Source organism: Dreissena polymorpha, chromosome 1 (assembly GCF_020536995.1).
Source record: "Dreissena polymorpha isolate Duluth1 chromosome 1, UMN_Dpol_1.0, whole genome shotgun sequence".
NCBI lineage: Eukaryota > Metazoa > Mollusca > Bivalvia > Myida > Dreissenidae > Dreissena > Dreissena polymorpha.
The window spans coordinates 176,322,519-176,348,335 of record NC_068355.1 but is presented as its reverse complement, the minus strand read 5'-3'; the positions used below and the strand labels follow the sequence as shown (position 1 = coordinate 176,348,335).

The window sequence follows — 25,817 nt, the reverse complement described above, 5'->3', positions numbered from 1 at the left end:
GGAAACTGTCAGGGGGGGAATCAAAAGCCTACAGATAAATCAGGAGGCCAGTGTTCAGTCATTGCAGAGAACATACAAGGAACACGGGGCAGTCATGATAGAACAATTGCATGGCAATTTAAATACTAATATAGATAAGTGTTGTAATAGTTCTGTGGGTACATCAAACAAAAATTTAAAAGAAGAAATGTGTTGGAGTGTTCTTTCTATCTTGAATGAATTTGATAATATTACTGTGAAGGAACTAAATGAGATGAAAGATGAAGTTATAAGCATAAAAGGGTCAGTTACAAGTTCTATTCATAAATGCACCAGTCTTCACAATGACTTGTTGCAATTACTTGAAATCGTTCAGAAAATTGGAGATAATAAGGAGCTCTGCCTTATAGCCAGCATAAAATGTAAGCATATAATACAGCAGGCATTGACTCTGCTTGGAAAGTCAGGCAAGGTGTTTAAGGTCCAGGGGAAGTCTGAGTACAATGTGAGAATACCATGTGATTCAGTTACATGTGATATCTCAGGCATATGTGTTCTTCCAGATGGACAGGTCCTGGTTGTAGACTGGAGAAATAAGAATGTCAAGCTGCTGAACCAGCAGTACCAGGTGGTGAGTCACTTGGATGTGAATGCCACGCCATTTGACATTTGTTTGATCGCACCGTGTGAGGTTGCTGTGACTGTGAATGCTAGCAACATACATGAGATCCAGTTTATCACTGTCAACCAGGGAAAGCTTGTTCCTGGCAGGAAGTTTCAGTTACAACATAATTGTAGAGGTATTGCCCATCAAAATGGAGACCTTTTTGTCACCTCTGGTCAAGAACTGTACAAATACAAGCTGAATGGCAAACTGATCTGCAGACTCTATGAAGCTTTGGGTTATAATACAGGGGGTTATAATACAGGTAAGAATCATGGTGAATCCATCCTGATAACATTTGTAATATGTACAGGGATTTGTCTAGCCATTGTGGGAAAAGGAGTCTAGTCAAATTGTGTTATTTTAAATCCATACAATGACAAATTTGGGAATTTTTATTGACTAAATGAACCGAATTGGGATTTATTTTTTTAATCAACAGATATTGACCCATAAGGCCTTTATCTTTTTTTTTAAATCATATAAATTATAGTTATATACTTTGTGAGATGAAAATAAAATAAAATTCAGATGTCATAGCAGAAAACCCGCTGATGTATTATAAAATTTTTGTCCTATAATTCATATGTGCCCTTTGAATACTACATGTACAGTACATTGTAGCCAAAACAAGATTCAGAAATATTGATTTATAAACATGAGTAATGAAGTATTTTGACTATCACTACATGGCATGTCTATAAATAGAAACTGTGTTCCTGGGAAAGAGACACTTTCTGACCTGGTCTTAATTTTGTGGTTGTTTAATGATTGTACATGTACAATATGTTTGATAGATTGAACAATTTCATAACACCATATAACAAAGGTACTCTTGTGGTTGTATTCTTTTATGAAGCGTTCAAATGTATGTATTAATTATATTGTAATTATAGTAGTACAGTAATTTAAACATTTTGCTGTTGAAATTGGTTTGGTAACAAACTAGCTAGAAAAGTTTCAATAACTTTTGTTTTGAATATTATTTTTCTTGTTATAAACACTTGAAGAACACAAATAACGATGTAACACGGCACATGAATAATGTCTGCTTTGGTCAATTTCACTCATTTCAGAACATAGTTATCATATGTATACATGTGTGGGAAATATATTCATGCTGCACATAGTAACATGGTATAAACATGTTGATTGAACTGTGCAATTGTTTTTGTATGTGTAATTGTTTCCATCTGTGTAATTGTTTTGCTTCAATTTATATCTAACTCACCAGTCGCAATTAAACATGTCAAACGTTAACACAATACTGTAGCTCTGCTACTGAAGTTAATTGTCACTCGTAGCTATTGAATCATTGAAATGTATGCATATATTTTAGATGTGTAAAGGCCTCTTTATAGCAACATATGCGTAATACAATATCACTGCAGTATGTTTAATAAGATTATTTAACATTTACAGTAATTCAATATCTTGATGTTACTCTGTTTTGCAGTAGACAGGTGTGCTGTGAGTCCCACAGGAGACAGGCTGTACATCACCAGCTACAAGCAGGCCAGGCTTCTCACCCTGGCCAGGGATGGCACACTCCTGGCTACATACACAGACCCAGCACTACGTAACCCACGTGGTCTACATGTGACCCCTGCAGGCCAGGTGCTGGTCTGCGGATGCTGGTCCGCCAATGTACTACAGGTGGGCTGGGAGGGAGAGAGTAAGCTGGCAACGCTGGCTACTCAGGAGGATGGAGTGTGGAACCCACGGTCAGTCTGCTACAGCAGCAAAACATCATCCATCATTGTGGGACTGTTGGTGGACGACAACATACTGGTGTTCAGAGTGGAATAGTGTGTACATGTATGTATTAGTTGTTGTAATTAGTGATTAGTATTTCAATGACAATGTGTTGGTAAGCATATAAACATAGTAGTGTGTGATGTTGCAATACAACATTGTGTGTGTAGTTAAAGATACAAATAATTTATGTGCACATATTGTTATCTGATTATACAATGTGAATGTTTTTGTTGGAACATAAGATCTAATGCATATTATGTTATGTTGTCATAACGTTTTTGTCATTATGGTCCTAAATTTTAGTTCTTGTAAACTTTCCATGAAACAACAAAGCATTTCACATGAAATTTTAACATATAGATGCACATGTACATAGCAACTAGGGCTATTTTTAGACTTTCATTTCTATAAATACCATGCCATGTAAGAAATGTAAATGGATGAATACTTTCATTTATAAAATATGAAATTGTTTAAGTAATCTTTCGAGTAGTATATATTAATACTTTTCGCAATATTTACAGATAGGTAACACTTTTTATGCCCCCTTTCGAAGAAGAGGGGGTACATTGTTTTGCACATATGTGCGTATGTCCGTCCGTCCACCAGATGGTTTCCGGATGATAACTCAAGAACGCTTAGGTCTAGGATCATGAAACTTAATAGGTACATTGATCATGACTTGCAGATGACCCCTATTGATTTTCAGGTCACTAGGTCAAAGGTCAAGGTCACGGTGACTCAACTTAGAAAAATGGTTTCCGGATGATAACTCAAGAACGCTTATGCCTAGGATCATGAAACTTCATAGGTACATTGATCATGACTCGCAGATGACCCCTATTGAGTTTCAGGTCACTAGGTCAAAGGTCAAGGTGACTTGACAAAGTAAAATGGTTTCCGGATGATAACTCAAGAAAGCTAACGCCTAGGATCATGAATTTTCATAGGTACATTGATCATGACTTGCAGATGACCCCTATTGATTTTCAGGTCACTAGGTTAAAGGTTACAGTGCCAAAAAATGTATTCACATGATGGCTGCCACCGCAACTGACAGCCCATATCGGGGCATGCATGTTTTACGAACAGACCTTGTTAAATGTAGGATTTATTAATTTGTCGTATTTTATGTTGTTGAACATTTGTTATTTATTTTTTATTACATTTATATAAATATGTCTGAGTCCTAAATATAAATACAATAAATACATCAATCTATTCTGCTTTTCCAGTGGCTGCTGAGTCAGGACAACAATGATGAGGATGTGGTGGACAAGAATGACCTGAGTACGCAGAAGGTAAAATAGACGTTTTAATTGAAAGGCCTTTTCTTGGCTACTTTAGGAAAAAAATGCGATTTTGACATTTTTTGTGCGAAAAGTTCATTGATTTCAGCAAAACTAATATAATATAACTCTTTCTAATACTTTAAATTATGAAAATAAAATCATAGTATGATAGTAATATACTTTTCTAGATTTAATTGAAATATAATTGAGATATATTAATCATAAGGCACTTATTAAAAAAAGAAAAACGCTATTCGTATGGGTCCGTTTCACTTGCCCATAAATGTACAAGGAAAAGGCATGCTTGTTTATTTCCTATGTATTATGAATGCAAAACAGATGAGGTGGAAAAGAACAGTATGAATTTACATAAGGTAAACTATCCTTTTTAATTGTTTGTAAACTGTAAACCATTCATATTTGTCTGCATGAAATTTCCTGGTTGAAAAGACTTTCGTGGACACAGTAGTTAAGCGTGGATTGCTCAGTTTGGACAAATAAATGAGGAATTTGTGTCAGTGTGTTTGTGTTAAATTTGTGGATCTGTAAAGCCTTACAATCAATACACAATAATGTCCCAATTAAAATAATGATTTGACTGTGTACCTCCGTATTAAGAATAATAAAGATGAATTGGACAATACTGATACGATTTCACAAAAGGTAAAATGACTTATTTTACTTGAAGATCCATAACGCAAACCCTTCTTCAGATCGGGGCTTTCCAAACCTGAGTAACAGAGAATTTCAAAATGGAATTCAAATTAAGCATTGTTCTGTGAAAAGGGGGCTTGATGCATTCAAATTAATTCAGGGACAATATTTTCTGCTTTTGAGGAATTTTTGTTTAAAGGAAATTTCTTCTAAACAAAAATGAAATCTTAGCTGAAATTGTCGTCCCAGGTTAGCCTGTGAGGACAGCACAGGCTTATATGGGACGACACTTTATGCACATGAATTAAGCCCAATTTTCCCAGAACAAGGCTCGAGTTCTTAAGTCGAAATTTATTTGAAAAAAATGCAATAATGTATGTACAATAAAAAATGTATGAAGAGAACCTATTCATGTATTAGGACTTGTTCACAGATTAGTAGAATGGCAATTTTTTACTAATTATAATATTCAGCAATAAATATTAAGATTGTATTAAAACTAAGGAATACACCTGACTAAGAAACGAAAAAATAAATAAAATAAAGCATTACAAACACTAGGTCAAAGGTCAAGGTCACAGTGACAAAAACATATTTTTCATATTGGTTTCCTCCACATTACAGCAACTGCTCAGCACAGAAGATGACTGTCTGATGAAAAGGCTCAGCCGTATCACAGTCCAGTGATGAGGGGGGATGATGCGGTCGTTCCATGTCTTAAGATCACATCATGAAAGACATTTTAGCTGACACTTGGAAGGGAGAGAACTGAAGATCTGCAACAGCAGTGAGTTGTTTACCTGAAGTTACTGTTTAATTAATTTAGCTGACATTAACAAGGGAGAGAACTTTTGATCTGCACCAACAATGAGTTGTTGCCCTTGTTGTTATTAAGTTTATGAAGCTGACACTAACAAGGGATATAACTGTAGATCTGCACAAGCAGTGAGTTGTTGCCCTTGTTGCTATTAAGGTTATGAAGCTGACACTAACAAGGGATATAACTGTAGATCTGCACAAGCAGTGAGTTGTTGCCTTTTAGTTGCCTTCTAATTATGTCTGCCACTGTTTGTTGATTTACTTTTAAATGTTTGTCTATTGAAACATGTATCTAAAATAAAACACCTTTAGGGCATTTTAAAAGCTAAGTGATTAATTGAATAAGTACCATAAGAAAACATTACATTTTCCATAATATTTGTGTTGTTATGCAGGACAGAACTGGCAAACACAAATAAATGAGTCGTGCTGTGGGAAATTGGGGCTTAATGCATGTTCTCGAATTGTTATTCCATATTCGTCTGCGCAGTGCTCAGACTAATAGGGACAACGCTTTCCTCTACAAAGGTATTTTTCGTTGAAAGGAATTGCCCTTTTTATAAAACTCCAGTCTAGTGGGAAAGTGTCCTACCTGATTAGCTTATGTGGACTTGACATGCTTATCTGAGACGACAACAATTAATATTAATGAACTGCATATTGGTTTACGAAATAACATCTCTTCAAGTTGAGAAAAAAAACGTTATTATAAATTTACAGTTTAATATAACATTGACCAACACTTTTAATGATTTAATACGAAATGGTTTGATTGAATAAATTGTCATGCTTTGTATGCTCCCCCAACATTTATTTTGGGGGGGGAGCACATAGTCGCCGCTTCATCCGTCCGTCCGTCTGTCCATCCGTGCACAATTTTTGTCCGGTCTATTTCTCAGCAACTATTGACCGGAATTCAATGAAACTTTATGGGAAGCTTTGCTACCAAGAGCAGTTGTGCATATTATCAGCGGGTTATGGTCAGATCTTGTCCGGGCTAATTGTCAGCAACTAAAATCTGGAATTCAATGAAACTTTATGGGAATCTTTACTACCAAGAGGAGATGTGCATATTATCAGCCGGTTCTTGTCGGAAGATTTTTCACAGAGTTATGGCCCTTTGAAATTTTTTATAAACTGTATATATAGTGCAATTCATGTCCGGGCTATTTCTCCCCAACTACTGACTCAGGAATTCAATGAAGCTTTATGGGAAGCTTAACTACCTTGAGGAGATGCCCATGTTATTTGTGGGTTCTGGTAAGATGATTTATTAAGAGATTTATGGCCCTTTTAAATTTTTAAGTTGCTAAACCATCCATCGTATTATTTTGTCCAAAGTTATGCCCCTCAAGACGTTTCCTTTTATCTGAATATACCAAAAAACCTTTGGTGAGCATCACCCGTCTCCGACGGTTTCTTGTTTGGACAAGGAACCAATGAAATGCCTGATTTAAAATTGATGAGAATGAAATGTATCAGTTGAAAACCTTCACATCCAATCCAATTAAGAGGCATAGTTTGTTATAGAGTGTTATATGAACCTTTTTGTTAGCTTGTCTTTTTTTTCAAATGATGAGCTAATGTCAATCACCTTGGCGTCGGTGTCGGCGTCCTGTTAAGTTTTGTGTTTAGGTCCACTTTTCTCATCAAGTATCAAAGCTATTGCATTTAAACTTGGTACACTTACTATCATGTGGGGACTGGGCAGGCAAAGTAATATAACACTGGCGTACATTTTGATAGAATTATGTGCCCTTTTTATACTTAGAAAATTGAAAATTTGGTTAAGTTTTGTGTTAAGGTCCATTTTATTCCTTAAGTATCATAGCTATTGCATTCAAACTTGGTACACTTACTTACTTTCATGAAGGGACTGGGCAGGCAAAGGTAGATATCTCTGGCGTGCATTTTGCCAGGATTATGTGCCCCTTTTATACTTAGAAAATTGATAATTTGGTTAAGTTTTGTGTTTAGGTCCACTTTATTCCTATAGAATCAAAGCTATTGCTTTCATACTTGCGACACTTACTAACTATCATAAGGGGACTGTGCAGGCAAAGTTATGTAACTCTGACAGGCATTTTGACAGAATTATGCCCCTTTATACTCAGCAAATTGAAAATTTCGTTAAGAATTGTGTTTTGGTCCACTTTATTCCTAAAGTATCATAGCTATCGCTTTTAGACTTGGAACACTCGCAAACTATCATAAGGTGACTGTACAGGACAAGCTGCATAACTCTTGTTGTCATTTTGACGGAATTATGGTACTTTTTTGACTTAGCAACTTTAAATATATGGTTAAATTTTGTGTTTACATCCACTTTACTTGTAAAGTATCAAGGCTATTGCTTTCAAACTTCAAATACTTCCATACTATCATGAGGGTCAACTCTCAAAGTCAAATAATTAAATTTTGCTAAAATTGCCATGACTTCGTTATTTGTGATCAGATTTGATTGATACTTTTACAAAACAACTCTTACCTGACATACTACAATAGACTCCACCCAAACCATCCCCCATGCCCGCCCCCCCACAATCCCCCCTCCCAAAAAAAAAGGTAATTTTTATTTTTATTTTATTTTTTGAAAGATCATCTTTTAAATGACCACACCCTCAAACTATACCCCCGACCCCCCCATTTTTATTTCATATTTTTGGAAGATAATGTAATGAATGACCACACTCCCAGACTATACACCGCTCTCCTCCCAACCCCTCCAATTTGTTGATTGGAGTATTGAGATAGGTCCCTTCTCCTTTAAAAAGAAAAATAGATGAGCGGTCTGCACCCGCAAGGCGGTGCTCTTAACTGTTTCATATCACCCATGGTGCTGTTGTTTTCAGGTGAGCATGAGCATTGTTATCGAGTTGACATGGCAATGGCAACAGTCGGACCCCAGGAGCCTCAGTCCAGGACAACCCTTCCCCTCCTCCCGACCCATAGGTCCTCCCCTTTGATCTCCTGCCCCATAGCGTCGTTGAACAATACCGGTCTGCTGGAATATCTGAGCATGTTGAGTTTTCACAAGCTGTTCTCAACAACTGTCATCTCCGTGTTGATCGATCTGCACTCGAGCCTGAGTAGTTTGTTAAGTTCCAGTGCCGAAGAATAAAAAGTTGGATAACTTGTTCCATGCTTTGTGGGACTAACAGAGCAACAGCGAATTATGGGAGAAAATCAAGAAACAGTTGAAGAAGAGTTAAAATTCGAAGCATAAGCTATCCACAGGGGCTACTTCTGATTTCAATAGTTGTAGCATAATGGACCATCCTGATTTGTCCTCTAATGCGTCCAAAATGTTCAAAGTGAAAGTGCTTTTTACGCAGTTGCTGACAAAAAAAACTTTGTTATGAACACTCATAGCATGATTAATACATCGGGTGTGGTTCAGGCGTAAATTCTGCACATCATCGTTTACAAGGTGCTTAAGGTGCACCCATCAGGGTTTGTTACGATCACAACACACTCCAAGACAAAACGGCCTCGCATTGAATAGACACTAGATAAAGCGTTGAAAAATGACAGCAGTTTTGTTGTGTGGTCCAGTATGCCCTTTGACTTTCAACCCGACATTAGGTAGAACTCTAACTAGGCCCTCAGCAATATCAGCGAGGCCAGCACTTCGTCTCACCTTCTTGAGCCTCAGGTGAGACCTAACAGTTTTATTTATTTTGAAAATTGGGGCTGATTATTCAGTCCCATTCCTAATCTCAAAACGTCTATATTTTAACATAATTACTTGCTAAAGTTCCCAATTGGCGGTTTGCCATGACAAAGGACACTTTTCACAGAGCTAGCCCCTAGTTCTAGCACATGTCTAAGTCTTTTAGAAGAATAACTGGCTTCATAGTTATTTCACTAAGTTTTATTACTATTTTGAAGTTAAAGATGTTATAAAAAAAAATTATTTAAAAAAAAACAAACTGTGAAACCATTTAATTTTCGTCAGTTCGAAATTGTGTGTTGAAGAAAAATGACTATTCATCAGCATTTCAATTTAATAATTTATGATTAAAAATATAAAGAAAATTGTTTCAGTCCATACCCGATTTGTTGGTAGTACATTTCCGCGATAAATTGCGGTGGGAAAAATGGGAAAACCCTTGAGAGAATAACTTGCAGGAGGTAGACCATGTTTAGCACATATAAATTTACTAGTCTTTTATTTCTTTTCTTTCGAAGAAATGGGGGCATATAGTGATCGGACTGTCCGTCTGTCTGTGTGTCCGTCTTTCCGTCACACTGTGGGTTTAGGTTTCGAAAAATGCTCATTATTTCTATGTCCCTTGAGATATAACCTTCATATTTGGTATGCATGTGTATATGGACAAAGCCTTTCCATACGCACACAAATTTTTACCCCTGTGACCTTGACCTTGAACTTAGGGTCCGCGTTTAGGTTTCGAAATCTGCGTTAAGGTTTCCAAAAATGCTCATAACTTCTATGTCCCTTGAGATATAACCTTCATATTTGGTATGCATGTGTATATGGACAAGGCCTTTCCAAACGAACACAAATTTTGACCCCTATGACCTTGACCTTGAACTTAGGGTCCGCTTAGGTTTCGAAATCTGCGTTTAGGTTTCGAATGATGTTCATAACTGCAATGTCCCTTGAGATATAACCTTCATATTTGGTATCACTGTGTATATAGACAAGGCCTTTTCATACGTGCACAATTGTTAACCCCTGTGACCTTGACCTTCAACTTCGGGTCCGTGTTTAGGTTTCAAATCTGCGTTTAGGTTTTGAAAAATGCTCATAACTTCTTGTTTGAATTCCACCTTAAATCTAGTGATAGGCGTCTTGCTTCCCAATTATCGGTGCAATTGTAGATGATGGCGTGCATTTTACACTAGTTTTATTGGCACAGGAAACGCTTACTGGTATTAATTGGTGTCTTCTAGAGCATAACTGTTTTGGTGTTATTAATGACAATCAATTTAAACAAGGTCTTTTCATGTTGCATTGTAACAAGAATAAAAAATAAAAAATACTTGTCGATTATTTAATTGGCACTTGGTAAAACTTACAAAAAGAAGACTTTCTATGTCCCCTTTCAAAGAAAAGGGGGCATATAGTGATCAGACTGTCCGTTTGTCTGTCCGTATGTCTGTCTGTCTGTCACATTTCGCGTTTAGGTTTCGAAAAAAGCTCATAACTTCTATGTCCCTTGAGATATAACCTACATATTTGGTATGCATGTGTATATGGACAAGGCCTTTCCATACGCACAAAAAATTTTACCCCTGTGACCTTGACCTTGAACATAGGGTCTGCGTTTAGCTTACGAAATATGCGTTTAGGTTCCGAAAAATGCTTATAACTTCTATGTCCCTTGACATATAACCTTCATATTTTATTGTGCATGTGTATATGGACAAGGCCTTCCATACACACAACATTTTTTACCCCTGTGACCTTGACCTTGAACTTAGGGTTCGCGTTTAGGTTTCGAAATCTGCATCAAGGTTTTGAAAAATGCTCATTACTTCTATGTTCCTTGAGATATAACCTTCATATTTGGTATGCATGTGTATATTGACAAGGCCTTTCCATTCGCAGAAAATAATTTACCCCTGTGACCTTGACCTTGAACTTAGGGTCCGCGTTTAGGTTTGGAAATCTGCGTTTAGGTTTCGAAAAATGCTCATAACTTCGATGTCCCTTGAGATATAACCTTCATATTTGGTATGCATGTGTATATAGAAAAGGCCTTTCCATATGCACACAAATTTTTACCCCTGTGACCTTGACCTTGAACTTAGGGTCCGCGTTTAGGTTTTGAAATCTGCGTTAAGGTTTCGAAAAATGCGTCCCTTGAGATATAACCTTCATATTTGGTATGCATGTGTCTATGTTCAAGGCCTATCCATACGCACACAAATTTTGACCCCTGTGACCTTGACCTTGAACTCAGGGTCCGCGTTTAGGTTCAAAATCTGCGTTTAGGTTTTGAAAAAAGCTCATAACTTCTATCAAGCGTTTATAGGGGGCATAAGTCTTCCTATTGTGACAGCTCTTGTTATCAGGTGAATGAGTTTTTTGTGTTATAGGTCCCCGTAGTAACTGGCCCTTATTACTGCATGCAATTAACAAGTTTATTGTTATGAATTAAGCTGATTGGTGGGACTGACTGGTTACATACCATTTTTCTAATATTATTATATATCCTTTAATGGAATATAATTACATCTTTTTTTTTATTCTGGCAATTTATGACAGAAAGTTTAACTGCATGTACATGTATATCAGACAATAATGTCAATAAATTAATCAAATTTGAATTGATACACAAACATTAGATAATAGTAAATGTGGGTAAGCGCAAACAATCAAACACACATTAATACGTTTTTAATTTCTTTGTAATAATAATGCAGAATCTATATCAGTCAGTTGTCGATCATAAAGCGTTCTTGTCTTTGATCCAGATCCGCCGCTTCCCTGCAACACCTGAAAAACACACAACGGATCATACAGTTGTAAACAATTAGCGCTAATCATTACTATTGTACCTTAGTGAAGTCAATGTTTTCAATACAGCTTTTGTATTGTAATTGGATTTGATTATTATTTAAATCAGAGCCCAGATGTTTGCCAGAAACAATGGTGCTGTGTTGCTTTAATATCCTAATGCACACAATTTCAACACTAGAAGTGAAACTTCAAATCTAAGGTGTGTCCTACAAAAAGATGCCATATAATGTAGACACACTGTATAACTGCATGTTGTATCTATTCAATATCACTTACATTGCATAGTTTTAACCAGAATAGGCTGATAATAGGCAATAATAACTATTAATATTATAAAAGTCCCCTTTAGCAAGAAAAAATGTGGTACACTGAATTAACCATAGACGTCCATCTGTATTACTGTATCTGTTTCTAATCCATAGCCAAACGTGTGTGATCCAATACTCATACACTTACAGTATTCAACTCACATCTATTTGTTTCTGAAGATATGCTTTACAGTTGTATAGTCCCACATTTAAAGTTGAAAAAAGTCTCACATTTAACGTTGTATAGTTTCACATTTTAAGTTGTATGGTTTCACCTGTAAAGGTGTACAGTGTAACATTTTAATGTGTATAGTCACACATTTAAAGTTGTAAAGTCTCTAATGTAAAGTTGTATATGTTCACCTTAAAAGGTGTACAGTGTTATATTTTAATTTGTATAGTCACACATTTAAAGTTGTATAGTCTCAAATGTAAAGTTGTATATGTTCACTTTTAAAGGTGTACAGTCTCACATTTTAAGTTGTGTAGTGTCACATTTAAAGTTGTATTGCTCATACTCATATTAAAGGGGTCATCCAACAGATTTTGGCATGTATTGAATTAAGCATGTCCTTTAATGCTTTATGTTGATAAATTTAAACATTTGACCCAAATATCTCCAGAAAAAACACACAAGAATACAACTTTAAAAAAAGGAAAACATGTCCCCATATATATGACCTTTGACCTTGAAGGATGACCTTGACCTTTCACCACTCAAAATGTGCAGCTCAATGAGATACACATGCATGTCAATTTTCAAGTTGCTAAGCTTCAATATTGCAAAAGTGACATTAAATGAGCGATTTTGACCAATATAGATTTGACCTTTGACCTTGAAGGATGACCTTGACCTTGATCTTTTACAACTCAAAATGTGCAGCTCCATTTGATACACATGCAGGCCAAATATGAAGTTGCTATCTTTAATATTGCAAAAGTTATGGCAAATGTTAAAGTTGGAGCAAACCAACAGACCAACAGACAGACCAACAGACAGGGCAAAGACAATATGTCCTCCACTATAGTGCTGGGGCAAAACAAAAATAACCCTCAACAGGGCTCGAACAACTGACCCCTGGAGTCCTGGAGTTAAAAGTCTCCCGCCTAAACCACTCGACCATCCATGTTCATGCTTAGAGCGGATGTATTTTTACCTATATAAGCAATCCTTTTAGTTTCCCAAAATATAACTACAACAACTGTTACAGAACTTTCCAAATTATTCAACCGTTTCACGTCGCACGACGCTTTATAATTTGTCTTCAAATTGTCAAAAGATGCATATAATGGAAATTTAAAAGCATTGTTAATTGTCAGTATTACTATTTCCTCAAAAATATCATAAAAAACGAAAATTTGTGAATCTGAAACAACTTTTTTTAATGATGTCAATGTACCAATCTGTTGGACGGCCCCTTTAAAAGTTATGCAGTCTCACATTTGAAGTTGTTTTATCTCACATGTTAAGTTTTTCTTTTCAGCAAACAGTATTAGCCAACAAGACAAATATCGTTGAAGTAAATGTTGATGGCAATTCGCACCCCCTTCTTTAACAAATACTACAACTCGCTCAAGAAATTAAGTAGCAAGAGGTCTTGCATCAGCCTAGCATGCCACATCTTCTCCAATGTTGGCTTCAAACACCAGAGCCTTGATGAGTCCGACTTTTGTCCCATTCAATGCTGGACATGGACAACTTGTTCCAGACGAGTTGCTGAAGTGAAAAAGATTTGTCATTATACAGCAGATAGAGCAGGCATTAAGTGACTTTCTGTAATTGTGAATGACCTCGATATGTTGCTCTGAAATAATGTGAACCTGACGCCCAAGGAGCAGTCTGTGATTGCCATTTAGCAGCACCTGTTTACTGACATGCCAGGTTTTGGGTTTGTTGACTTTGGCATCTGGACTTGCACCATCTCTGTCTGTATTCCATTAATGGCAGCCGCAGCATTAACAACAACAGGTAGTATTTCAGACTCATTCTGGGAAAACAGGGCTTAATGCATGAGGATAGTGTTGTCCCAAAAAAAGCATGTGAAGTTTGCTCAGGCAAATCAGAGACAACACTTTGTGAATAAACCTTTAAACTAAAAATCACATAAAAGCAGATAATGTCATAACTGATTAGATGTACAGACTGCACAGGCTAATCTGGGACAACACTAGCCACATGCATTGTGTCCCGTTTTTACATTTTGCGTGAATTGGTATATAACTGTGTTTACCTGTAATGGAAAATGTCTACACCGAACAGCCTTTTAACTGATATCGTATGAAGTTTAAGCAGTATGTTTAATGTTTTTACTTTTTGTTCTATGTCATTCAAGGTTAAGGGTTAAGGTAGCATAGCTTTGGCGTGGTATTAAACAATTATGTTGTCATTGATACATAGGTCGCTTTATATATTGCATTATATTATCTGATCGTCCATGCGATATTTTAAGTTTCTCTAAATTTTCGCCACATTATTTTTTGTTTCTATATTTTCGGACACCTGCAGTTTTGGAATATGTTTGGTATCAACATTTTTGGACAAACATTCATTTTTATTTTGTTTAACTGTCTGAAAACTTAGATTAATTATGGTAGTATAGATTCAACATCACTTACAGCGAATAGTTTTAAGCAGAATATGCAATATTAACACGTAAATTTATGAAGGCCCTGTTAGCAAGATAGAGTATCGTATACTGAATTAACCATAGACGTCCATCTGTATTTCTGCATTTCTGTCTAATCCATAGAAAACAACGTGTATGATCAAGTACTCATACACTGACAGTATTAAACTCATATCTATTGATTCTTATCATATGCCATACAGTTGATAATCTTAAACTTTAAAGTTAGAAAATGTTTTACATTTAAAGTTGTAGAGTTTCACATTTAAAGTTGCTTGACTCATGTTAAACTTGGTACCAAGTTTAACATGAGTCAAGCAACTTTAAATGTGAAACTCTATGAGAGCAGGCGTTGCGTGACTTGTTCCTTATTGCGACTGACCTCTTGGAAAATAAATAATAAATAAAAGTTGATCTGATATCAGTTTTAGTCATAAAAGGTCAGAACATAGTTTTGTCTATTTTTGGGCCAAAATTCAAACCCTGAACCAAAAGTTTCTCCTTGCATAATTAAAATATCTGCTTAAATCGAATTGTTGAATTCTCTTTAATTTGAGTAAAAAAATATTTAAATGCATTCAGCACATTTAAAAATTATTTTCTTCATTTATTTTCAATATTTAATTTAATTCCTGCATTTTGTTTTAAGAGCCTGTTCCTCTTGGTCCAGGACCTTTGGACAAATGCTCAAATAGTACTACCCACAGGATGAAGCCACTCTGAATCCGGGGCTCCATACTTTCTTGGCCAGGCGCCAAGGCTACCTCGTCAATAAGGTATGTTTGAAATGTAATATACCATGTATAATGTGTAGTGTTTTACTCCAAATGTCAATGAAAATAGTTTGTGTGTGTTTAATATTAATAAAACTCTATTCTTACTGCTAACTAAAACAAATCATTTATGTAATTGTAAACTATTTATAATAGCTGCCATTTGTATTGCTTGGTGGGAGTGGGAGCATACAAATTTGTCCTTGTCTGTAATTCTCCCTGTCCTTCCTTTCATCCTTATTTAAGTCCCAAAGGGACATATAATGTTTGTATCAAGTGTTTAGTTTATATCTCATTTGTATCAAGATCCATCAAACATACTTTATTTCTTAAATATATTTTTAATCAAACAACATTGATTGACTTCTAATATAACTGATGCCATTATTGAGAATATTAAAAAAGGAACATTTGTTTGCTTTTGGGGTAAGACAGTCAATTATTGTTTTCAGTGGAGTGAGGAAGTTTACATGTTTCCGCAGGTGCTTGTAAACATATCTATTTTCTTACTTTGCTGACAAAAAGAATTCACAGTATTGCCCCAAAAGCTAACAAATTTCCCATTTAAGTTAAATTTACAAGGACTATTAACCCATTTATGCCTAGCGTCTGGAAAAAAGTCCTTGGTCAGCAGCGTAGACCTGATTAATAGAATAAGAACAATAAAAAAATATTAAATGTTTAACCAGATGGTTTTCCTTCTTTTTGTTATGCAGCAAAAAATTGGCTAATAGATGAATAAGCTGTGATGTGGAAAAATGGGGCCTAATGCATGTGCTTAAATTGTTGTCACAGATTAGCCTGTGCAGTCCACACAGGCTAATCATGGACAACACTTTCCTCTTAAAGGTATTTTTCATTGAACAAATAATCCTCTTTATGAAAATCCAGTCTAGTCAGTACCCTCCCTTATTAACTTATGTGAATTTCACATGCTAATCTGGGTCGACATTTTCTAACATTAGTGATCCGCATATTGGCTTATGAAAATACATCTCTGAAAATGGAGTAAAGACAATAGATATAAATGTACAGATAAGTATAGCATTAGCCAACACTTTTCTTGTTTTAATACAAAATGACTTAATTGTATTTATTTTCATGCTATTAAGAACAAGGAACCAATAAAATGCAAGATTAGAAATTCATGTTGTTGAAAACCTTCAAAACCTGTCAAGAGGCATAGTTTGTTACAGATTATAATATAATTTGTTACAAGTTCCTATCACCCACTGTGTTGTTGTTGTTTTCAGCAGAGCACCAGCATTGATATCGAGTTGGCCCAGCAACCGCACAAGTCCCGCCTGCAGGAGCCCCAGTCCAGAACGACCCTTCCCCTCCCCAGACTTCTAACTCCTCCCCCTTGACCTCCTGACTCAAAAAGTCAGCATCATTGAACAACTCCGTTCTGCAGGAAATTCTGAGCATGATTCTGTTCTGAACAAACGCAATGCCAACGTCAAGTTGTCAACACATAAGCCTGGGTAGTTTTGTTAAGCTAGAGTTCCGCGTGGGCCTGAGAGGGACGAGTTTTACAGACACGAAAAGTTATAGCAGTAGTTATGGTAACGCTAACAGTCAGTTGTTGCTGTTGGACATCACAACGAATATCATGAAGAATAAAAAGTTCAATAACTTGTTCCAATCTTTATGGGACAAACAGAAATTGAACAGGAGAAAATCAAGGAACAATACAATCGTAAGCTCTCCTAGTAGGATACTTCTGCTGCTGATAGTTTGGACGACAGTAGGGTTACAGACTGCCCAAGATTGTCCTCGCAGTGGCCGCCAAAATATCATAATAGACTTTTGGCAATGTTACTGACAAAGAAAGGCAGTAATGACTTGGTTGTGAATACCCAGAGCATGATAAATCCATGCTGACTCAGAATGGCAGTAATGACTTGGTTGTGAACACATCGAGCACGATACATCCATGCTGACAGAGAAAGGCAGTAATGACTTGGTTGTGAATACCCAGAGCACGATACATCCATGCTGACATAAAAATGCAGTGATGACTTGGTTGTGAACACCCAGAGCACAATACATCCATGGGGTGTGCATCAGATGGAATTTTGACTATTATTGTTAACAAGTTGCTAAGAGTGAACACGTCTGGTTTTGTTATGAGCACTTCCCACTCAGAGCCCAAAGGTCCTCGCATTGAAGCGATGCAAAAGAAGACTTTGAAAAATGACAGCAGTTGTGTTGTGTGGTCCAGTAATCCTTTCAACTCTCAACCTGAAGTTTATCAAAACTCAAACTCAGCCCTTTGCAATATCACACCTTGCAACACAGTGTACTTTACCATGAATGTTTTGCGGTTTAAAACACCAAAATTTCAATTAAAAGTTTGTGCTCGTAACATATTGATACGTTGCTATTCTGAGTTCTAATTACGATATCCTTAATATCAATAATAGATGAAATGTTTGGCATTAAAAAAACAGGCGTGTAAAGTAATTTGTTACAGTGCATATTCATTTGTCACTAAAAAAATTAGGGTTAAGTTTGCTTGTCATTTCCTTTTTAGCAAACATTATTAGACAACAAAACAAACGTCGTTTAAGTGAAAGTCCAAGACAATTCTGACCTAGTTTGGGCACAAGTACAACAACTAAGTAAAGAAATTCACTTTGTCTTGCATCAGCCTACATGTAGAAAGCCTCTTATAAACATCTCCCAAGTTGGCTACATCAACGCTTCCAACAGCGTAACTTGGCATCGACACATTGTTCCGAACGAGTCGCTCGAACTGAAACGATCTGATCCAACAGAGAGCAGGCTCTGCGTGACTCGTCTGTTAATGTGACTGACCTGGATATGTTGCTTTCCAATAATATGAGCCTTACTCCAGATTAGCTGTCTGCGATTGACGCAATTCAACAACAGTTGTTGTCAGGAATTTCCGGCTTTGGGATGGCAATTTGGCGTCGGGGCTTCATCTCTGTCTTTGGCCTGGTCGCAGCAGAAGCAGCAACAAGAACAACAATTAGTATAAGAGCCTTCATCTGGGATATGGGGTTTCATGTATGTGCTTAAAGTGTCATCCCATATTATACTGTGCAGACTGCACATACATTAAGTCCTATTTAAGTGTCATCCCAGATTAGCTTGTGCAGACTGCACATACATTAAGTCCTTTTAAAGTGTCATTCCAATTTGCCTGTGCAGACTGCACATACATTAAGTCATATTAAAGTGTCATCCCATATTAGCCTGTGCAGACTGCACATACATTAAGTCCTATTAAAGTGTCATCTCAGATAAGCCTGTGCAGACTGCACATACACTAAGCCCTATTAAAGTGTCATCCCAGATTAGCCTGTGCAGACTGCACATGCATTAAGTCCTATAAGTGTCATCCCAGATTAGCCTGTGCAGACTGCACATACATTAAGTCCTATTAAAGTGTCATCCCAGATTAGCCTGTGCAGACTGCACATACATTAAGTCCTATTAAAGTGTCATCCCAGATTAGCCTGTGCAGACTGCACATACATTAAGTCCTATTAAAGTGTCATCCCATATTAGCCTGTGCAGACTGCACATACATTAAGCCCTATAAAAGTGTCATCCCAGATTAGCCTGTGCAGACTGCACATACATTAAGCCCTATTTTCCCAGAATGAGGCTCGTATACTACACTTAACATCAGTATTTTATGTGCCTGAAAAGTTCCTAGCATCAAATGGGAATTATGTGCTTTTAAATTGATCACACTTAGTAAATAAAATGCAAATAGCACTTGATCTGATATCAATTTTAATCATAGAAGGTCAGGGCATTAAGTTTTGTATATTTTCGACCGAAATTCAGCCCCTGAACCAAAAGTTTATCGTTGCAGAAAAATCTGCTTTAATAGAGTTGTTAAATTATATTTAATTTTAAAAAAATAATTATGTAAAAGCCTTCAGCTCATTTCAAAATTATTTTCTTCATTTATTTTCAATATTTATTTAAATTTCTGGATTTTGTTTTTAGAGCCTGTTCCTACAGGAACCCATGCAATCATAGATCGGTACCTAGCTGAACAACAGGCTGTCTGGTTAGCTGGGCCCAGGGCCCAGTGACACTTCCTGGCCCAGGACCTTGGGGCCAATGCTCCACTAGTCCTACCCGCAGGGTGGAGCCACACTGAACCTGGGGCTTCATACTTTCTTGGCCAGGGGCCAAGATATCCTCGTCAATTAGGTAGGTTGGTAATGTAATTAATTATTTATAATGTGCAGTGTTTCACTCAAAATTTCAATATAAACAGTTTGGGTGTGTTTAATATTGATATAACTCTATCCTGGCTGCTAACTTAAACAAATCATTTATGTAAGCGTTAAATATTTATAATAGCCGCCATTGGTATTGCCTTGAAAGGGCTCATCCTTTCATCCTTCCTTATGTCCGTCCCACCTTTTTAGTGTTGCACGTAACTTATTAAATATTGGTTCCAGATGGACACAAAATGTTTGTATCAACTGTACAAGTCATAGAAGGCTATGTTTGTATCAAGTGTTTAGTTTTCATCCCATTTGTATCAAGATCCTTCAAACATAATTTATTTCTTAAATATTTTTTTACTCAAGCAACATTGATTGACTGCTTATATAATTGATGCCATTTCAGAATGCAATTAAATTATTTGGTTTAAAGGGACACATTCCTGGGATGCCCTAAGGTCTTTCTATCTGTTCACAGAGGTCTTATACTGACAAGTTCAAGCCCAGTGAGCGATGTTCACATTATCAAACTTTGCATCTCAATAGGTAAGTCACCTTGCCATTGCAAAATGGGCCACTGTGGCAAAGCATTTAGGAGACCCAGTCCTAATAGCCTAAACCTTTTGATGCAATAAAGCTTTCACAAATACCCAATAGGTAAAACCCTGCAATACAAACTGGGGTTTCTGCTCTTCAATTAATTGACCAGTTTATCTAATCTTAGTTTAAGGGTTCAGCCACAAACTACTTTATCTTATAAAGAAATTTGAAGAAAGTGCACAAGTTTTAAGTTAAACCCTCAAATTTGCATTTTAAATTTAACATATAGAGTTATATTAAAACTCAAAACCACAAAAACAACAACAGCAAACAATTTATCAGCAGGTACCAACATATCTAACTCTTTCACTCTTTACAAAATCATGTTCCATATCAACTGTAAGCGTGGTTCTTAAAATAACATTGAATTACGAAGAGGGGTCAGTGATGTTTTTGTTTAGGGGGTATATAGGAGTGAACTTGTCTGTCTGTCGGTCTGACGGTCGATCCGTATTAAGTGTTCGCTCTCTAATTCAGGTTGTTTTCATCCAATCTTCACCAAACTTTGTCAGAAGTTGCATCTTGATGGTGTCTTGGTCAAGTTTGAATATGGGTAAACCTAGGGCATGGTATCACTTCAGTTTGGTGTCCGCTCTCTATTTCAAGTTCTTATCATCTGCTCTTCAACAAACTTGGTCAGAAGTTTAATCTAGATGATCTCTAGGTAATGTTCAAACATGGGCCATGCCATGCCAAAAACTAGGTTGCAGGGTCATGGGTGCGTTTTATACATTCAGCATTTCAAATTCTTATCATCAGCTCTTCATGTGGGAGTGTTCGCCACATCTATGACAAAGCTCTATTATTTAAAGTTAATGGCTTTTTAAAAGAGTATTAAGTGTGTTGCCAGGGTTGAACCCGCATTTTGTTACATGACAATTTTTATGAAATGCTAGTAAAGTCATAACAATTGTTGTCTTAATTAACACGTGACCAACTTAATTGCAGAAACCTGGATAGCAAAGCGTTGGTTTGTTTTTGAAGCATTTGAACCAGCAACAGTCATCATTGGAGTTTCTGGCATGTCTATGGTGTGGAACCCTCAGTCTATGAACATCATAACAGCACATGAACCAGCAGCAGTCATCATCTAAAGATTCTGGTATATTCAAGGTACAGGACCCTTCGTCTGTACAGATCTTGCAGAACAAACTTCAGGTGAGTGTTCTTGTCGTGTCGATGTTTTTTACATGCTCCCAAGTTCAGAGATGTGTGAGTGCATGTAGATGTATATTTGTCCGTCCATACGTACATCCAGCTGTTGGATTTGTATGTCAAGTCTAAACTCAAAAGTATTGCTTCTAGTGTGATTATACCAAAGATATTTGCCATACTGTAAACTTGCCTACTTGTGTATTTTGGTTCTTTGTCTTTTAAATTAGTGGAATTTTGAGACAAAAGCAAATTGTTGGTGCATGATGGCAAACCATTTAAACTATTTATTATCTATCATTAATTTATAAATAGTCTCAGGACCATCATTGCCTCAATGGATTCAAATCAGATTAGTTGTAACATTCTAAATCAAGTGCTGTGCTTGTTCTTGATTTGTCATCGGTATAAAAATAAAATAAAAAACTGACATCTACAGTAACGAGTCTTTTTTTTTTCAGATGCAATTTGAAGAAATCAAACCATCCAATCAGAAACACAGCCTGTTGCAGCAATTGTTAACATATTGACCCCAGTCAAACCTAAGAAGCTCAGAGATAAATACTGTTTTAGATGTGCTAGTCTTCACATACCACCTGGTTTGTTCAACACTTACTCTGAATCTTTGAATGTTATGACGGGTGAAAATGAATGACCGTGTTCAGATCGAAATGGCAGAATGACACATCACAACAATTCAAGTTGAAAGCCAGAAAGTCACGTCAACAGCCACATGTTGTTTGTTGCCAGCCAAGTTGTATTAAAAAACACAATAGCTCACGTTTTATGTTATATGTGACCAACCAAGTTATATTCATACAAAAACAACAGTTTATGTTTTATGGGAATTTTTATGCTGTCAGTCTTTATGTTGAACTATTTTGTTAAATATATTATTAGCATGTAAAATACTTTAAAAGCACGCATATTGCACGTATATGCAATGTCTTTGTCTATATTATGATATCACTACATATTGTGATCATGATAATAGTAAATTAATGGGAAATACACTTTTATCAAAGACTTTCAAAGCGTGATAAAGCTGTTTAAATGAGGCTGGTAACTTGGACAACATTAAACAAATATTGGAGTATTTTCATGTTATAAAACATGTTTCAGTTTCCTGTTTTTACCCGTAATGTAGATAAGCTAGATAAAAGTAGTGTAAAGAAAGGTTTAGAAGTTTTACGCTTGAGCTTTTTCTTTTTATCAATCTTTCTTAAAACAATACTAGTCATTTTGCTCATTTGGGTCAGTATTCGATCATGAAACTTATTTGTATAATAGCATACTATTTCATGGTAATATAAATAGATTCTTGGCAAAACTATTTGATCTACCTAAATTATCGATTCTGTATTTACTACCAGAACTTTGTTGATTTTAATGAAACTGAGAATTAGAAATAAATATTAAAATTGTTTTAGAGTTTTAAGACAAATGGCAAAAGTTATGAATGTTAAAGGGGCCTTTTCACAGATTTTGACATGTATTGAAGTTTGTCATTAAATGCTTCATGTTGATAAATGTAAACATTGAATCTTAAAATATCCATTAAAAATCAAGAATAAAATTCAAAAAATGAAAAAAAATAGTAACTCTCATTAAGGCTCGAACCAAGGACCCCTGGAGTCCAGGAGTAAATGTCTACCACTTAGACCACTCGGCCATCCGTGCTCATACAAGCATTGATGTATTTTATACTTTATATAAGCAATCCTTGTAGTTTCACAAAATATAGAGACAACAACACAACTCTCCAAATTATTCAATTGTTACGCGTTGCAACACTTCATACCTTTCAGTTTTTTTATTCGTAAAAGATGCATGTAACGGCTATTTTAGAGCACGTTAAATGTTCAGTATGTCTGTTTCCTCACAAATATCATAAGTACAACGAAAATTTGCGTATCTGAAACAACTTTTTTGATTTTGTCAATTTACCAAATCGTGAAATGGCCCCTTTAATTTGTGTTGTTAGATCATAGACTTGCATGCTCATAAGTGTTCAAATTTGTTATCGGACGCAATAGTTTATTATGCTTTATATTTGTATATGCACATGAAGACAACCAGATTGTATCCTCTTTAATCAGTGAGTAACTTAATCAAGATTTCTTGACCATTGTATAAAGTGTATAGGTATATTTTGCCATTTATACAAAGAGCAACTGTGAAACATTTTTATTTTAAATGTATATTTTTCATTTCTTGTTGCCATTTTATAAGATAAAATCACTGTTTACATTAATTTGTACAAACCAATGTATAAAAAACATTGCTTCTGTGAATGCTCATATATGTATTAAACTCTAAAAATAATGCACAGTAACATAATCTGAAGAGACAAATATACTTGAGGCAATAGAAACACCTCGTTATTTGAAATGCTTTAGATTGAGAACAACTACTTAAACAAATTTAATTTTGTTTTACATTATCTATAGAAAAATTAGTATCTTGTAATTTGAAATATCTGTCAATTACAAATTAATGGATAGTGTTGTAATATGCTAACAATTGTCAAGAATTGCATTTCTCTCTTCTGGTTAAACTAGAGAGCAATATTATTTGCTTAAAAATCAAATTCAAAGATGTCTCCTTTGTAAGTTAATAATTATGTTTACTACTCAACATAACAAGTAAATACCTTCAGAATCACAAATTATTTCACACTTTACTCAGCCTTATGTGAAAGTCTAATATAATTTTGTGGAATAAACACTAACACAAATATATGTTCTTATATTAAATGTGAAAAGTATTGACATATGGATAACACTAATGTTTGCCTTTTTAGCTCATCTATTTTTTTTTAAATTATGAGCTATTGTCATCACCTTGGCGTCGGCGTCGGCGTCCGGTTTAGTTTTGCGTTTTGGAACACTTTTCTCATAAAGTATCAATGCTATTGCATCCAAACTTGGTACACTTACTTACTATCATGAGGGGACTGGGTAGGCAAAGTTAGATAATTTTGGCTTGCATTTTGAAAGAATTATGTGCCGTTTTTATACTTAGAAAATTGAAAAAAGTTTTGTGTTTAGGTCCATTTTATTCATAAAGTATCAAAGCCATTGCTTTCATACTTGCAACACTTACTAACTATCGTAAGGGGACTGTGCAGGCAAAGTTATGTAACTCTGACTGGCATTTTGAGGGAATTTAGGGCCCTTTATACTTGAAAATTTGGTTAAGTTTTGTGTTTTGGTCCACTTTACCCCTAAAGTATCATAGATAATGCTTTCATACTTGGAACACTCACAAGCTATCATAAGGGGACAGTAAAGGAGAAGTTGCATAACTCTGGTTGTCATTTTTACAGAATTATAGCCCTTTTTTGACTTAGTAACTTTGAATATATGGTTACATTTTGTGTTTAGATCCACTTTACTTTTAAAGTATCAAGGCTATTGCTTTAAAACTTTAAATACTTTCATGCTATCATGAGAGTACTGTACCTGGCAAGTTTAATTTTACCTTGACCTTTGAATGACCTTGACTCTCATGGTCAAATTATTAAATTTTGCTAAAATTGCCATAACTTTTTTATTTATGATTAGATTCGATTGATACTTTGACAAAACAACTCTTACCTGACATACCACAATTGACTCCGTCCAAACCATCCCCCACGGCCCCTTCCCCGAATCCCCCCCCCTGAATCCCACCTCAACCCCCCCCCCCCATTATTTTTTTTTTAAATTAAAGATCATCTAATACATGACCACCACACCCTCACACTATACCCCCACCCCACCCCAAAAAAATCATTTTATGCCCCCCCCCCAGTAGGGAGGCATAAAGGAGTTGAACTGTCCGTCAGTGTCAGTCAGTCTGTCTGTCCGTCCGAAAAAAACTTCAACATTGGCCATAACTTTTTCACTTTTTAAGATAGCAACTTGATATTTTACATGCATGTGTATCTCATGCAGCTGCACATTTTGAGTGGTGAAAGGTCAAGGTCATCCTTCAAGGTCAAATTTCAAATTAATGGGGTCTGTCCGTCCAAAAACTTTAACATTGGCCATAACTTTTTCAATATTAAAGATAGCAACTTGATATTTGGAATGCATGTGTATCTCATAAAGCTGAACATTTTGAGTGGTGAAAGGTCAAGGTCACCCTTCAAGGTCAAATGTCGAATTTATGGTGTCTGTCCGTCCGAAAACTTTAACATTGGCCATAACTTTTTTAATATTGAAGATAGCAACTTGATATTTTGCATGCATTTGTATCTCATGGAGCTAAACATTTTGAGTTCTGGAAGGTGAAGGTGAAGGTAATTCTTCAAGGTCAAATGTCAAATATATGGCGTTTGTCCATCCGAAACTTTAACATTGGCCATAACTTTTTTAATATTGAAGATAGCAACTTGATATTTGGCATGCATGTGTATCTCATAATGCTGCACATTTTGAATGGCGGAAGTTCAAGGTCAAGGTTATCCTTCAAGGTAAAAATAAATAAATAAAATTCAA

At 35.8% G+C, this 25,817-nt stretch overlaps 1 protein-coding gene and 1 long non-coding RNA gene across 2 annotated transcripts in view; one reads left to right on the top strand and one right to left on the bottom strand.

The window, feature by feature from the left end:
• LOC127864596 (uncharacterized) overlaps window positions 1-25,817 on the bottom strand; it is a 766,023-nt gene that overhangs the window by 293,634 nt on the left and 446,572 nt on the right. The gene's annotated exons all lie outside the window — the stretch shown is intronic.
• LOC127862806 (uncharacterized) lies at window positions 2,440-24,150 on the top strand. Its single transcript, XR_008040806.1, has 12 exons — window positions 2,440-2,461; window positions 3,395-3,505; window positions 3,637-3,702; window positions 4,972-5,134; window positions 8,019-8,821; window positions 13,449-13,933; window positions 15,241-15,367; window positions 16,618-18,397; window positions 19,352-19,561; window positions 20,015-20,127; window positions 21,130-21,339; window positions 21,795-24,150. It is a non-coding gene; the product is annotated as an uncharacterized LOC127862806 (long non-coding RNA).